The 17032-nt window shown below is 45.2% G+C and overlaps 1 long non-coding RNA gene across 1 annotated transcript; it reads left to right on the top strand.

Moving 5' to 3' along the window:
• Positions 1 to 314: 314 nt before the first annotated feature.
• On the top strand, positions 315 to 15342 carry LOC124227721 (uncharacterized). The gene is made up of 3 exons (XR_006885528.1): positions 315 to 440; positions 7551 to 9152; positions 15240 to 15342. It is a non-coding gene; the product is annotated as an uncharacterized LOC124227721 (long non-coding RNA).
• Positions 15343 to 17032: the final 1690 nt, after the last annotated feature.

Consider the following 17032-nt stretch of genomic DNA (forward strand, 5'->3'; position numbering starts at 1 on the left):
ATGTGGATCTGGGAGGGGAAAGGAGGTGGGGTAGGGCAATGGTGGTCCCAGGACTAGGGGTCAGCAAAAGGTCCCAGAGTGCTGGGGCCAGGGGTCAGGAGGTGACGCAATAACTCCAGAGATAACCTTTGTCTGTTTCTCAGCTTAGCTAGGACCAGCTTGGTTAATGGTTAAGTGAGTGGCGCCTGCCATGTGGTGAGCATTGAAGCCCTTTCTGTGTACTTGGGACTAAATGTAGCCAATTAAAAATATACTCTCAAGCAAAGGCTGCTACGGTTGCTCCTGCTGAAGCGTTGTGTAGAGTGTGATCAAAAGCCGACTCACCTTCTGCTATGGGGAAGCGCTTTGGCATTTACTGGGAACCCCATCTTTGCCATTGCCACTGCTGCTGTTGCCAGTGCCACCCTCCTCCCTAGTAGCCACGGTGTATCAAGTGCCAGGTAAGTGCTAAGAAATTGACATGCATTTCTCTCTTCCCAACAACACCATAAGGGTGATATCATTCCCATTTCACAGATGAGGGAACTGAGGCTCAGAGAAGTTAATTGCCTAAGATCACATCATGAGTAAGTGGTGGAGCTGGGACTTGAATCCAGGTCTCTGTGTAACTCCAAATCTGTACCTTCACCTACTGCACTATAATGCGCATTACCATCACCACCATTACCACTAGCACCTCCACCATCATCACCTCCGTTACTACCATCACCTCCATCACTGCCATCAACACCATTGCTAGCACTTCATCATCACCATTATCGTTATCGTTGTTATCCTCATCAATTTCGCAAAACCAATTTCACATAATCATCTCATTTAATATTCACAACATAGGAGAAATATCACGCATGGGTCATCTCCATTTTGTAGATGGATTAAATGAGTCACTACATCCAAGTGTTCAGAACGATAACTGGTATATTCTAAGCTCCCAATGAGTCTTTGCTTATTATTGTTCAACTCTGTTATTGTTATTATCTCAATACTGCCCAGATCAGACCCCCTACTAAGTCGCTGGGGCCCTAACCTGGCCTGGGTCAAATCTCCTCCCCTGGGCTCTACGGCAAGGAGGCATGTGATCCATGACTGTCTCCCAGTTGCCCTTCTGTAGTGTGACCCACATGGCCTCTGCTTCCCAGGCTCTGACGAGGGGCTCAGGGGCTGGCTCCAATGACAGTGCACCTCTGGGACTTGTATTTGGGCTGAGAAACCTCCCTATCTGCTGGAGAAATCTTTGCACTGGCCCTCAGATGAGACTACGAAGATGGAAGAGGGAACCCCGTCAGGTCCAGCTCCAGCTGCCATCCTGGGCAGGTTTCATGTTTGTAGCTGGTTCCCTTCCGGCTTGCTGTGATGCCTGGGGCGCCCCATCCTCCTTCCTGGAGCTCATGGTTTCCCCCTCAGGGCTTCTCTCCTCTCACCAGCTCCTTTCTCCAGGACCTTTCCTTTCTTCCTTTGTGTTGTCCCTCTTTACCTGCCCCCCCCCCCCCCCACCCCGCTCTTCTTAGGGAGTTTTATTTTTCACAAATGAGACCTGAGGCTTATATTTCAGCAATGCTTTTGCCTCACTTGTTCAAAGGCCAGGTCTTGCTGAACTTGCTAGGCGCTTGGCTAGAAAAGCTGGCCAATTTTCAGTCTTGAGTTTGGCGGCCATAACTTTCCCGATATCACTCAGCTGCAGAGGAGGTGGGCTCTGGGGAGCCCGGGGCAAGGTCCATGTCTAGCTGGGACTTAAATCTTTCCATGAGCATTGGACCCCCTTCTGGGGGTGACCTCAGCCCCAGAATTCATGGGTTGCTACCTGGTTGCTCAGATAGGCTGTGGGCCTCAGCTGCCAAGGCCAGCAACTCTTCTCATGCAGAGCCACAAGGAAGCAGCCCCGAGAGCCCAACTCTGGGTTTTCCAAGCCCCTGAGCTCACAGTCCCCAAAAAACATGTTGTAAGGACACATGTGCAAAAGGCAGACGTTTAAAGCAGGGTGTATGTCTGTGTGTGGGAGGGGGCACATGGTCATTGGCTGTACGATGCTCTTGTGCACACACGTGTGTGGGCCACACCCGAGTGACCACACGTATGGAATATTTTGAGTAGGCAAGAGCTTTGGAGCTGGGTAGGCCTGGGGTCTAGTTCCGATCCTCCCTCACTCCCTCCCCACGATCATCCTCTTTGGGAGACAGAAGAAGGGCAGTTAAAAGTGTGGGCTCGAGAGTTAGTTTGCCTGGGTTCAAATTCTCTCTGTACTGTTTATTTTCAATGGAACCTTAGACAAATTGATGTCTCCGAACCTCAGTTTCTTCACCTGTAAAATGGGAATGATAATTACCCTTCTCTACATGGCTGTCCCGAGGCTGCAATGAGTTAAGTGCATGTGAAATGCTTATCCCAGGGCTTGCAAGGAAACTTGAAGAAATCATAGCTGCTAGTTTCTAAGCATATTTTATAAGGCCACTAGCCGTTCTCAGTCCCTCTCTTTCTTCATGTCTGAGGAGAAAGGCTGAGAGACCTCGGAGCTGCTTCACTGCACACGCCCCTCTCCTGGGCTGACCCCGAGAGAGCGCAATTTGCCCATCAGAGTCGCGGGAGCAGAAGATGAACGCCTCGGCGCTGTTGGCGGAGCTTAGCAGTCAAGATGTCAGCCACATCTCAGATGCTTCTCTCACCTTTCTTGGCTTCAAAATTTCCGATCTAATGACTTGGTCTGGTGTCCTCCGATTTCGTTGCTAGTGGATTTTGCAGGCTTTTCCCAGCGGAGCCCCTGCTGGAGATGTTCTCAGGCCAGGAAAATTCTGCCTTTTCTTCTTTTCTCTAATGTGAGGCACATGCCATTTACCTAAAGGATGGGGTGAAAGAGATGTCGTAGCTGGGTTTCCCAGATCCTGTCCTGTGTTCAGAGTTGCTGGGGACATCTGGCTGACCCACGAGGATCTCAGTTAGATGTACGGCCCCTGATGTACCTGCAGTCCACGGCTGGGGAGACGGAATGGGTGGGTCTGCTCGGAGCCCATGGGCACCCTGAGAAAGGAGCTTAGCACACGGCTCCTGGTGTGGGGGGGACGGCCCTCCCCTGCCTCACCCATACCTCCGAGGATAAAAGGGAGGGGTGGGAGAAACTGAGGGGCTCCTCGCTCCCCCCGACACGAGGGGTGGATGGAGCACAGGGCCCACACCGATGTCATCCTCCCAGGGGTGCATCTCCCGGTCTACACACCATAACAATGAGATTGTGACTGATGGCAGTTGGCTGCACCAGCTCAGGTGACCCTGTAACTCTTGCTACCCCCTGCCTTGCAAATCCCAGGAGAGGCAGTGTAGCCCGGTGGGGGGCAGGGATAACACGAGTTTGGAGTCTGAGTGACTGGGGCTTGACTCCTGGCTCTACCATTTATTCGTGTGACATTGGCCAAGTTACTTAACCTCTCTGAGTCTCAGTTTTCTCATACGCCAAACAGGGATAATAATATCCACTTTGTAAGTTTGTGTGAAGATTGAAGTGAAGTGACAGGTGAATGGTGTAGACGCATAGCATTCAATGAATGGAAGTGGTTTTAAAAAATGTCTCATGGGATTCTTATAACTTGTGACACGAAAGAGAAGATAAACTGAGTGGTTGAGAATGACAAAAGTCACCATATGGAATAAACGAAAAGCAGTTTACCAAACTGTGTATTTCCAGCTATCCTGTGATGTGGGTCTGGGGTTAACTGTTAATTCTCTCTTTCCTGAGCGTTGATGAAGCTCACAGCCAGGGGACACCAAAAGAAATGCTGGTTTTCCTTCCTCATCTCCTTTGCTGTCTTTGAACTGATTCTGGGTCATCCACTGATCTCCTTCCATATGTTACATCTATCTCTGCTGATTCAGGCTGGAACAGTTACTCTCTTACACCAGAGCTAATGAAAGACTGGCAGAGAATTCTTGGTCTCCTTTCTTGTAAATCTAAACTTCAGAGAACAGGGTCTTCCTCAGCACCATGTCTGTAGCAGCAGTGATTTTCATTCCTATTAGTGACTGCACAGATCCAAGCAAATGCTAGCCCCACAAATCTCAGTTCTGCCAAGTTCCTGTCCCTGCACTCAGTGGATGCTCCTAGAAGAGTACTTTTTTAAAAAAAAACCTTTAATTTTGAAATAATTATAGACTCACAGGAAATTGCCAAGATAATAGAGAGGACCCGTGTACTCTTCATCCAGTTTTCCCCAATGGCTATATCTTATATAACTATAGTGACCAGGAAATTGATATTGGTACGATGGGTGTGTCCCATTCTATGTCATTTATCCCACGTGTAACATGTATAACTGTGATCACAATCAAGATGCAGAACTATTCCCTCACCACAGTGATCTCCCTGCTGCCCCTCTGTAGTCACACCAACCCTCCCCAACCCCATCGCTAACCTTTGGCAACCGCTGATGTGTTTTCCAAACTGGGATACTTTGTGGGGTGAAAGGGGATGCCATCAATTATTGTGCCGGGACAGCAGGTGTAAACTGGGATGTTTGGTGCCCTGATTAAATGTTTTATTTCTGGATGATGATGATGATGACGATGATGGTGATGCTGCTGCTGCTGATGGTGATGATGATGATGGTGGTGATGAGGATGGTGATGATGCTGCTGCTGCTGCTGATGGTGATGATGATGATGATGGTGATGATGACGATGATGATGGTGATGATGATGATGAATGTGTGTGGTTGTGGGTGGGGTATGGAGTGAAGCTCTCTGTGAAGCTCTTTAGCCGTCCTGGGGCAAATTACCTCCCACCAGCAGCCTGAGACATGTTCCGTAGGTCTATAGGAGCTTCCCCCGTCCTGCTATGCGGAGTCTGCCCCAGCACCTAATTATTCTATGCTGACTCCCACTTGGGTCGAGCAGCTTTTGTCCCCTTTGGAGCTACCTGGAGGACAGCTTTAAGGGCAATTCTTTGTTTTGCATCCACCCCAAACTGCTGTTCTCCATGCTGTGCTCCCACCACGCCATGCAATTGCAATGGTCCAAGTCGCCACTGACTCTTCCTTGCTACATCCTGCCCTTGAAAGGTAGGAGTTTTCCAGAGTCCTTGGCCAGGCTGTCATCTCACCCTGCACACTCATGCTGGGTCATCTCACCCCACCCTGTGGCTTTAATAATCGCTTAGGGTGACGATGTCATGTCAGCTAGTTTCTCAGATTATTATTCCCTGTGCGGACCTGGCCCCCTGTGGAAGGCCTTAGTGTCCCCACCCTCACAGTGACATTTCTTTTATCCCCTATACATTTTGGAATCCAGTGCAAAACTGTTTTTCTTTGCCCTTTTCTCCCTTAGCTGACCCCCCCTACCCCAGGTTAAGTGGAGAGCTGATCTATATTTTATATACGTGAGGTTAGTGCACCAATCATCATCGGTTGAATAATCTACTGAATTGTTTTAACTTCTTAGCATGATCAGAAAATACTTGCTCTTTGACTCTCTTTTTGTGTTTTAAACTAATGCCATAACCAGCACGTGCTCTCTGTTTCTTTCTAGAGATGATGTTCCCTCTCATCTTCTACATGACTGCTTTCCTCTTGGCTTTTCCCAGCCTGTGTTTCTTCTCAGTTTCCTTTCTTGTCTTATTATTGTTATTTTTTTTATCAGCCGGTATTTTGATGCTGTTTTCCGAAAGGGATGCCCAAGCAGTTGACACGGTGTGTGTACTCTGTGACTGGGATCCCTCTATCCTTTTGTGCGGCTCAGATGCCACGTTCTTCATGAAACCCTTTCTAATTTTCCAATCAGAAATTCTTTCCAGTTCTTCCAGCATTCTCAAGCCCTTCTGTTTAGTCTTGGTTTTACTCTGTCTTGTGTTATAGGATGCTTACATCCCCCTCAGTTAGGCTGTCAGCTCCTTAAGCATGGAGACCATGCTCTATTCATCTTGGAACCACCTCAAGCAATAGAATAATGCTTTGTGTATGCCAGATGCTTAGGAAAGGCTTGTAAAAGCTCTGTGATCTTAGGCAAGACACTTTCCCTCTCTGGTCATCTTGTTTTCCTTATCTGTAAATTGAGGAAGTGCACAGAGTTGGATAAGATGATCTTTAAGATTCCTTCTAACTCAAGAAGACTTTGAAGAAAACAGTTACCCCCCCCCCCCCCTTGCTAACTCTGCCACTTCTGGAATTGTCATCTGCCACCAGCCCATGTCCCCTCTAGCCTAACCCTAGAGAGCTGTGAAGCAGCCTCCCAAAGGACTGTAGTCCCCTTAGACTTTACCACCACTTGCGTGTGTTACTTTGTCGAAAATAAAATCAAATACCCCCAAGCCAGACAAACAAACAAACCAAGCAAAGAAGACTAGAAGGAAAACACACACAAACACATGGATACACACATACACTGTGTGCGTGCATACATCCCCCCACTACGTCAGAAAGGAAAGATTTGGTTTGTACAGAGAGAGATGGTGGATAAGGAAGTAAGATACACATACATACATATATATGTGTATTTACTGCCAATTTTGGATCCTCAACTTTTTTGAAATTCCAGATTTAATCATGTGCTGTCCCTTCCTTACTCTTGTTAGCTATTCTTTCCCTTTGGTTATTATTTACAATTTACACATAACTGTATTGTTCAGGAGCAAGGTGTTGTCTATTCCAGTTTCTATGGATGAGCTTTAGCAGATAAAGTCATTTGCATATTATTTCTTAAAAGAAAGAAAGAAAGACATACCATCCTCCCACAATCTTTCTAAAATAAACCTTACTTCTCAATTATTTCTGAATGGACATCTCAACGGGTTTCATACAAATGTAAAAATGTTGATACTAATTTAGGAAAAACAGAAGCACAAGTAATTAGTAAAAATATTAAAATTCTTCCTTATATTTGTATAGGGCTTCACAGTTAAAGAAAATATACTTTTCCAAGCTTTATTTAATGATTAAAACAACCTGTTGGAGGAAGTGGGTGAAGCATTATAATCCCCATTTTATAGATGAGAAAACTAAGACCCAGCAAAATTAAGTATCTTACACAAAGTTATGCATTTAGAAAGTGGCTGAACTCATTTATAGTCTACGTTTTTTGACTCTAAATCCAATGTTCCGTGTTGTAGGATTCCTAATATTGGATGATATCAACAATTTGTGTGTTCAGGGTTGAGGTTCATCCAAGTTTCCAGTTTCCTGGCAGATATAATAAGTTTCATTTCGCCTGATGGAGAGCTTTGTTAGTATCGTCTCATGTGTCAGTATTCATTTTAGAGGGTAATTTCTGAAAACCCAGCATCTGTGGACACGAATACCAAGTCTCCCGAAGCCCTTAGCCAGGATGGCTGGTGAGGAGCTGTGTTTCTGGTTTTAGTGACATGCCGTGGTTCGCTCTATGCATTGTCAGGCCTGTAGACAGGGCAAGAAGGGTCCCAGGTGTGCAATGGAAGGTGATGTGACAATGCCTGGTTGACAACATCATGGGGGCAGAAAGCAAAAAGGGATCATTATATCCCTGGGAAGAAGAATTGGAGAAGGCCTCCTGGAGGAGGGGAGGTCTTCAGTATAATTACTCTTTCCCTGGCGGTCAAGGGGGCATGGAGCGGGCGCTACCGGGAAAGGAGGTCGTGTGAGCAGATGTATGGAGGAGTGACACAGCATGGGCGTTCCCGGCCTGCAGCCTGGTGGAGCTGGACGAAGGAGCCTCTTTCAGGTGGGGATAGGGCTGATGTGGGGCATAAATGAAGGTCAGCCCAGCCGGGAAGAATTCATGGGGCCCTCCAGACTGAGAGTCAGCCTAGCTCTTGGATTTTCCATCACACGGGAGATTTGTGCACACCTCCTGGGCCAGTGGTTCCCAACCCTAGTGCATGTTAGAGCCATCCCCATGGTTCTGGTTCATTGGCCTCGGGTGAGGCCCAGGCCTCCTCAGAATTTTAAAAAAAACAATGCCCCAAGTGATATTAATTAACTGTTAAAGAAATAATTATTCCAAACACTTGTTAAAACGGTAAGGGAGATTTTCTTCAAGACTATTGCAATGGGGATACTGCACTAAGGGAGAGAGATGGAGTACAACTGCAAATACAACAGATATGAGTGGGATTAGCCAGTGAGCAGAGTGGGGGGGTCAGTGATGGAAAGTTACTAAGAGGAGACATCAAGGATAGGGGTGTTCTTGCTAAAGGCAAGCCAAGGATTTGGACCTCGAAAGTGGGGGGATGAAACTGATCAGATATCAAGGGCAGGGGGCTGACTTAGAGAAGTCTTTGTTGAGACTGGGCGGGGAAGGCCAAAGACAGGGGCCAAGGTTGAGGCCTAGCTGAGAAGAGGGCTCAGGGGAGCCTGACCTGAGTTTGGTCAAGCAGAGCGTCTTTGTCAGTGCATCTGGGGTTGAGCCCCTTGGCTGGGGCACAGAAAGAATCCTCAGTAACAAGGTCGTGGTCACCATCCTGTCTCATTCTCCACTGAGGCTGCACAGCCTGTTGGGCACTGAGTGGTTTCTCAATGAACTTAATATTTGTAGAATGAGCAACCTTGAGAAGGATGTTGAGGGTCCAGAGGTCTGTTCAGAGGTGTGAGGAGAGCTGAGGAAATCGTGGGGGCCGGGAGGCAGGTTGGGAGGAGAAGCAGTGGGGGAAATCCCACAGTCAGCTTGGAACTCAGTGACTCGCTAGCTCCACCTATGGGCAAGTTACCTCAACTGTCTGAGCCTCAGTTTCCTCACAAACCCAATGGCGGTAAATATAGTAATTAACCATATGGGTTATTGTGAGGAAGAAATAAGACAATCTCTGTCAAGTGTCTCTCACCACACCCAAGGGCGTAATTGGTGACATTAGGAAGTAGAACTCTAAAGTAGGATTTTGAGTAAGGAGGACACTCTGAAGACATGATTTCCTGTCCTGTGCTTATGCCCTGCTCCCTCACCAATAATATAATGATAATAATCACGATAATATATAATATACTTAGTATAATAGATACTGTATAACATGTTATTTATAATGTAAAATATAAATAATACTTTGGATTCATATGAAAAAAATCTATCACGACACAACTTGTTTTTGTGGCTACCGTCTCGTCCGTCCTTGGTGCTCTGAGAGAAGTGGCACAGCCTGGTGACAACATGAGGCCTCTGAAGTAGACGGTTTTGGTTCATATCCTGGCTCCACCGTTTACTGACCTTGGGTAAGTTATTAAACCTCTCTGTGCCTCAGTTCCCTCCTCTGTAAAATTGAGATAATAAAAAGACCATCCTCACAGAGTTTTATATGCACTAAATGAGTTAAAACACGTAGAACACTTAAAAAAGTGTCCAGTAAACACTCAGTAATTATTAATGACAATTTAGACTCATGGATGTGTATTATTTTCTATCACTGCCATAGGAAATTACCACAAACTCAGTGGCTTTAAAATGACACAATTTTTTTTATCTTACAGTTCTGGAGATCAGAAGTCTGACATGGGTCTCACTGGCTAAAATCAAGGCATTGATGGGGTTGCATTTCTTTCTGGAAGCTCCAGGGGAGAATTTTTTTGGTGGCTTTTCCAACTTGCAGAAGCTGCCCGCACTTCTTCTTTTTTTGATTTTTAATTGAGTTCATAGTAGTTTACATCAATGTGAGATTTCAGTAGTACATTATTTCTTGTCTGTCACCATGTAAGTGCTCCCCTTTACTCCCTGTCCCCCCCAACTTCCCCTGGTAACCACTGAACTGTTTTCTTAGTCCGTGTGTTTGTTTATATTCCACATATGAGTGAAATCATCTGGTCTTTGTCTTTCTCAGTCTGGTTTATTTCGCTTAGCATAATTCCCTCCAAGTCCTTCTATGTTGTTGCAAACGGGATGAATTTGTCTTTTTTACGGCTGAGTAGTATTTCATTGTATAGCTATACCACATCTTCTTTATTCAATCATCAGTCAATGGGCACTTGGATTGTTTCCATGTCTTGGTTATTGTGAACAGTGCTGCAAGGAACATAGGGCTACATATGTTACTTTGGATTGTTGATTTCAAATTGCTTGGGTAGATACCCAGCAGTAAGATAGCTGGATCATATGGTAGGTCTAGTTTTAGTTTTTTGAGGAATCTCCATAGTGTTTTCTATAGTGGCTGCACCAGTTTGCATTCCCACCAGTAGTGTATGAGGGTTCCCTTCTCTCCACACCCTCTCCAACATTTGTTATTTTTAGTCAGTGATTATAGCCATTTTAACAGGTGTAAGGTGGTATCTTAGTGTAGTTTTGATTTGCATTTCCCTGATGGTTAGTGATGTTGAACATCTTTTCATGTGTTTATTGGCCATCTGTATATCTTCTTTGGAAAAATGTCTGTTCATCTCCTCTGCCCATTTTTTGGTTGGGTTGTTTGCTTTCTTATTGTTCAGTTGTGTGAGTTCCTTATATATTATGGAGATTAACCCCTTGTCAGATACATGACTTGCAAATATTTTCTCCCAGTTGGTGGGTTGTCTCTTTGTTTTGATTCTAGTTTCTTTTACCTTGCAGAAGCTCTTTAGTCTGATGAATTGCCACTTGTTTATTTTTTCTTTTGTTTCCCTTGTCTGAGAAGACATGGTATTTGAAAATATCCTTTTTAGTTCAATGTCAAAGAGTGTACTACCAATATTATCTCCCAGGAGTTTTATAGTTTCAGGACATATCTTCAAGTCTGATCCATTTTGGGTTTATTTTTGTGTATGGCGTGAGATAGTGGTCTACTTTCATTCTTTTGCATGTGGCTGTCCAGTTTTCCCAACATCATTTATTGAAGAGACTATCTTTTCTCCATTGTATGTTCTTGGCACCTTCGTCGAAGATTAGCTGTCAGTAGATGTGCGGACTTATTTCTGGGTTTCAATTCTGTTCCATTGATCTGTGTGCCTGTTTTTGCACCAGTACCATGCCGTTTTGATCACTATGGCTTTGTAGCCCATTTTGAAGTCAGGGTTGTGATACCTCCAGCGTTGTTCTTTTTTTTCAGGATTGCCTTAGCAATTCGGGGTCTTTGGTTGCCCCATATGAATTTTAGCATTCTTTGCTCTATTTCCGTGAAGAATGTCATTGGGATTCTGATTGCTGCCCACACTTCTTGGCTCCCCAGTTCACCCCATACTTCAGAAAATCCTTCATGAAAGCTGTCTGTTCAGCTCTTCTCAAAGTGCCTCTCTCCTTAGGGATTAGACAAGACTCCAAGGGTTAGACCCCATCTTCTCTGTTCCTCTTTCCTGTCACATGTGCGGTATGAAAACAAAATTCCTGCTTCTGTTGTAGCCGTGAAGCCTCTGAGCTGTGGGTCCATTGGAGAAGAGTAAAAGGATTATGGAGCACAGAGAGAGCCCACCCGGGGCTGGATAACATGATTTATTATGATTTGATAACATAATTTATGATTTGATGCCAGCAGGCTGGGTGGCTCAGAGGTGGAGACAGTGGGATAACAAATCTCTAAGGGTGGTGATTAGCAGAGTAGGATCATGAACAAGGCATATATTTTAACGTGACTGGGAGGCTATTATTAAAATGACTGGCCTTGAGGACTCGGATATTAGGGAGGAGGGAGGCTAGGATGAGTTTGAGGGACTGGGGTCCACGGAATCTGACACTTAAATAGGCAGGAGGTCATTGACTCTTCCCAATGACCGTAAGGTGGGTAACATTATTCTCAATTCACAGATGAGGAAACTGAGCCTCAGAGTGGTTTCGTGATTTGCTCCAGCTCATAAAGCTTGTAAGAGGTAGCAGCAGGACCAGTACTCAAGTTTATTTAACATGAAGAACAGTGTCCTTTTCATACATAGGGAAGAGTGAAGTCATGAAAAGACCCATATAAGACAAAGAGGCCATATACCCATCTGGGTAGCCATTGTGGCCCTCCACCTTCCCAGGCCAGCCCTAGGGGAACCCACTATTCCCTGTCCATAGGCTCTGGAGAGTGGCATCTGGAGGTATAATAATGTCTTCTTGCATGTGGTTGTGTGTGCCAGCATGACAGGTAAAGGTCACGGCTGCAGTGAGGGATTTCCCATCTGTTGTTACTCAAGTTCTTCAGCCAACCACTCCAGAATTGCAATGCATCCTTAATAAGCCGACTCTCTGCAACAAAGCAATTAAACTCACTGATAATTATTCAGGTCCACCTCTTGCTCTCGGATGCCGGCTTCATTCACGGTGTCCTCGATTTGGCATATTTAAAACCCTTACATCTGTCTCGGGCATTTAAATTCCCAGAGACGTGATCATTATTTCGGAAATGTCAAGAATTCAGAGTCCTGCAAAAGTACCACCTTTCCACTAGGGTTGGCAGATAAAATACAGGATGCCCAGTTAAATTTGAATTTCAGGCAAACAATGAAGCATTTTTTAGTATAAATAGGTCCAAAATGTCACATGGAACATCCTGAATTTTTTTGTTAAATATTCAAATTTTATTGGGCATCTTGCATATTTATTTGCTAAATCTGGCAACTGTACTTTCCACACTGAATTAAGATTTCTAATTGCTTACAGATTTCAGCTGAATCTTTAGCTCTACAATAGAGCTAAAGAACCTTGAGCATATGAAAGGACTATGAATTTGGGAGGTATAGTCCAGCTTACACTGGCCTTGTTTTTTGATAGTTGTGCAAAACCGCCATGTTTATCCCATGGGATACAGACTCTTAGCAAGAGTTGATTGGCTTGGGTTGACCATCAGAGTCAACTTAGGTCAATCAGATCTGTTTCTGAGAACTCAGATTCAGAGAGAGCCAGTCTTTGCAAGTGGCTGTAACTGAAGTGGTGGCCCCTGAAACACACCATTATCTCTCCTATAAATCTTTCCCTTTTCACTGAGCTAGACTGAGTTTTGATTTTGTTCTTGAAACCAAAGAAGGCTCACCTGAGGAAGGGTACTAAGCCTAGACTTTTTTGGTAGAAGCGTGAAGGAATCCTCTCCCGGGACAGCTGTGACAATCTCTTCTCCACTGTCTTAGTCTTTTCAGGCTGCTGTAACAAAATACCACAGACCAAGTGGCTTATAAACAATAGAAATGTATTTCTCACAGTTCCAGAGGCCAGAAGTCCGAGATCAGGGTGTCAGCATGGTTGGGTGAGGGCCCTCTTCCGAGTTTCAGATTTCTTGTTGTATCCGCACATGGTCGAAGGGGCTGAGGATCTCCCTGGAGCCCCGTCTATAAGGGCACTAATCCCATTCATGAGGGCTCCACCCTCAGGATTTAAGCACCCCCCAAAGGCCCACCCATTAACACCACCACCTTGGAATTACAACGTATGAGTTTTGGGGGGATGCAAACATTCAAATCATGGCACCCACCCACCCAAATCCTACTCATTCTTCAAGACCAGATTAAGTCCCAGATTCTCCGTGAAGCCTTTGTTAATGGTCCAGCACATTTTAAAAGATTCATTCTGATTTCCTGGTTACCAAAGGCTTTCTCATCTGAACTGTGAGCACATGGAATTCCATTAGAAGAGCAGGTTTTTAGCGGACGCGGGAAAGAAGACATTTCTTTTCAAACTTTCCGTATTTCTCCTCTTAAAAGTTCCACAGGCAGCCAATCCTTTCCTAACTCGAGACCCTTCCAGGCTTTACACTATGAGTAGGACGAAGAACACTACATTAGGATGCAGTATGTTAACCTTCTGGTTTGACTTCCACTTTTGCCACATACCAAAGTGTGACTATGCAACTCACTTGGGACGCATTCTTGCTATGACTCACCTGCTTTGGGTCTGCATTGCTTTCAAGTGGATGAAGAGCCTCCTCACTAATGCCTTATCTCCAGCTTTTCCCCACCATAACCTACTCCACACACTGCTACAGACTAGGCCTCCAGTTTACAACACTGCTAGACAAAGGAATGACTGCCTTAATTTATAATGAGCTTAGGCGAATTAACAAGAAAATCACTACGACCCCAAAAGTCTGTGCCTTACCTCTCCTAGAATGTTCCATGCAGTCACATCTCTTTTTCTTGCACATACTGTTCCCTTTGCCAAGAATCTCCTTCCCTTCTTTCCTCTATCCACTCTTCAAGATGCAACTTGAGTGTCACTTCTTCCGTAGAGCCTTTCCAGTCTCTTTCCCCATCCCCTCTGCTACATGGAAGCTTTGCCCTTCTTCATGCCCCCCGCACTTTGTACATTCTTGCATTAGAGTATTGATCACGCTGCAGTCTACTTATTATTACGTGTATCTGCTCGCATGTCTGCCTCCTCCCACAGGCGATGAGCCCCTCAAGGGCAAGGATGGTGTCTTCCTCGAGTTTTCAGCTCCTGGCACAATACCTGGCGCATAGTGGGTGTTCAGATTTAAGCTCACAGGATGAGAGTAAATCCTCCCACTCATCCACGCTACTCCATGGATTCTTGGCCAAGTCATATGTAAGGAACAGAAGTCAAATGGAGAACAAAGGACGAGTTTGCTTAATGCCCTGCAGGCACCATAAAACCCCCAAATGGAGGCCTTCTTCGATAAAAGCTGGATAGGAGGAAAAAAATGGGGCTTCCTCCTCCCTGTTCCCTTGAATCTAGAATGTCTGGGCCTACAGAGCTGTCTCTAAGTCCCTTAACCCAATCAGCAGCACGGGTAAGGATGGCCTTTACCTGTTTGCACTACATTCCCATTGGTAGGCACAGAGTCAGGCACGGAGAGGGAATTGGGTCCAGCAGGCCCTGCCCTGTGACAGAGGAACTGGGAAGAGGGCGAAGGGGCGTTGTAGCCCCAGCTGCTAGTAAAACGCGGTCCGGTGATCACTCCAGGCTCTGATCGGTGACAGGAGCTCCTCTTAGGGAGAAGCTATCAAGGGAGGGAGTAGACAAAGGCACTAGAAGAGATCAAACGGATGAAAGTTCCTTTAATCCTATTGTGAGAGAGAAAAACCAGAAAAGGCCCCCTTCCTCCTCTAAAAATCAGAAAATATTTTTGAGTGAATGTAAAGATTGTCCATACAGTCTCCTCCTTTCCTTACCTACATCCTGAATCCCACCTCAAAGGATAGTCAGAGAACGTGAAATGATATCAAAAAGGACCTAAAGATCAGAGATTAGAAAGCCTCATGTAAATACTGCATTTTTTTCCCTATTAAAATCTACTGGTCATTTCAGAGAATCAATTCATTCTAATCAGGCTTCAAGCCACATAAACCAGCAGGTAGCTCTCTTCCAATGATTAAAAGTCGGAGATGGAGAAATTGACTGAGAAAAGCACTGAATTTCCTTTGCTGGTTGTGGGCTGTATCTTTTTATTAGAAAAGCCCGTGTGTTTTCAGAGATGCACATGCCCCAGGTGGGCTGCCTGGGAATGGAGGCAAGCCGGTTTCCCAGAGATGCCTGATCTCAGGACCTTACATATTAGAGGAAAATACAAGCCTGTTTGGACAGACAGCAAGGTGAGTTATGTTCCATCTCTTATAGCCCCTCTGTGTTGGCAGCCTGGTGCTGTCAGAGCAGCCCTATAACACGACAGCACCGGAGAACATTTTGAAAATGCAGATAAGGAAAAAAAAAAAGAAAATTAAAATACAATTCATCTACTCCGCTATTATCACTGTCATCATTATAGTCATTATCTTCTCAGGTTTTTGTGTGTATGCATGTGTGTGTGTGTGTGTGCATGTGTGTGTGTCCCTGGGTGCGTGTGTGCTTATTACACTAACACTCTTATTAGGTCATTTCATACATATTAGTTTATGTGCATATGTGTCTGCTATTAATGACTGAACAATATCATGGTCAGTTTTCTACGATATTAAATATTGTTGTACAAGATCATTTTCAGTGGCTGCTGGGTATTCCAATGTGAGGATGAACCATGGTTTAGTTATCCACTCTCTTGGATGTTTATATTGTGTCCAATTTTTCACTATTATAAGCAATTCTGGACATGAAAACTCTTTTAGCTGTATTTTATGTACATCTAGGACTATTCACCTAAGATAAATCCTTTGAAGTGGAATTGCTAAATCAAAGAGTTTGCAAACTTTTGAGTTTCTTTTGACAGATATTTGACATCAGGTTGTACGAGTTCCCTTCAGCAGTGGTCCAATTTCTCTGAAATATTCCAAGACTGGGCAGTATTGGGTTTCCAGGTATCATTGTCTGATTGACAGATGAGGCACTTTCTTAGGGGCCCCAGTGGGGATGGCGCGTCAGTTGCGCACAAGGATAACCCTCTCATGAACCCACCTTTTATTTGCTCTTCTCTCCGCCCTGTCTCACTTCTCCTGCTTCCTCATTTTTCTTCCTGGGATTACTTCCTAAACAAACTCCTTGCATCCAAGCCCTTATCTCACAGTCTGATTTTGAAGGAACCAACACCCAGTTCAGGGCACCCAAACTAGGATGTGTGGGAATCCACTGGAGGGAGGATCTATCCTGCCCGGGTGTCCTGGTCTGTCCAGGCTGTTATAACAGAATCCCACAGGCTGGGTAGCTTATGAACAAGAGGAATTTATTTCTTCCAGTTCTGGAGGCTGAGAAGTCCAAGATCAAGGTGCTGGCGGATTTGGTGTCTGGTGACCCACCACCCCATCGTTGGTGTCTTCTCGCTGTGTCCTCACATGGCAGACTAGGGGGTCTCTCTGGGGGCCTCTTTTATTAGGGCACCAATCGTATTCATGAGGGCTCCACCCTCGTGAGTGAATCGCTTCCCTAAGGCCCCACCTCCTAATATCATCACATTGAGGATTAGGATTTAACATACGAAATTTGGGGGTGGGGGGATGCAAACATTCAGACCGCGGCATTGGGTGAGCATTGGTAAGAGTAGCAGTAGTTGTTGATAAAGTAATAATGATAATAATAATATTTAAAAATAGTAACAGTGTCACTCCTTATTGTGTGCCCGCTACTGTGAGAAACTCTTCACACGCATTAGGCCCCTCAGTGCTCACAACTCCACGAGGTCTGTACTGTTTATTCTCATCCCACTCTATGGTTGAGAAACCAAAGCTTAGGACGGCTAGGGAACATGCCACAGACCCCTGGTAGGAAGTGGCAGAGCTGGGATTTGAAGTCTGACTCCAGGACCTATTTCCTCAGGGAACGGGCCGTCTGACCTGAG

Source organism: Equus quagga, chromosome 16 (genome assembly GCF_021613505.1).
Source record: "Equus quagga isolate Etosha38 chromosome 16, UCLA_HA_Equagga_1.0, whole genome shotgun sequence".
Taxonomy (NCBI): Eukaryota; Metazoa; Chordata; class Mammalia; order Perissodactyla; family Equidae; genus Equus; species Equus quagga.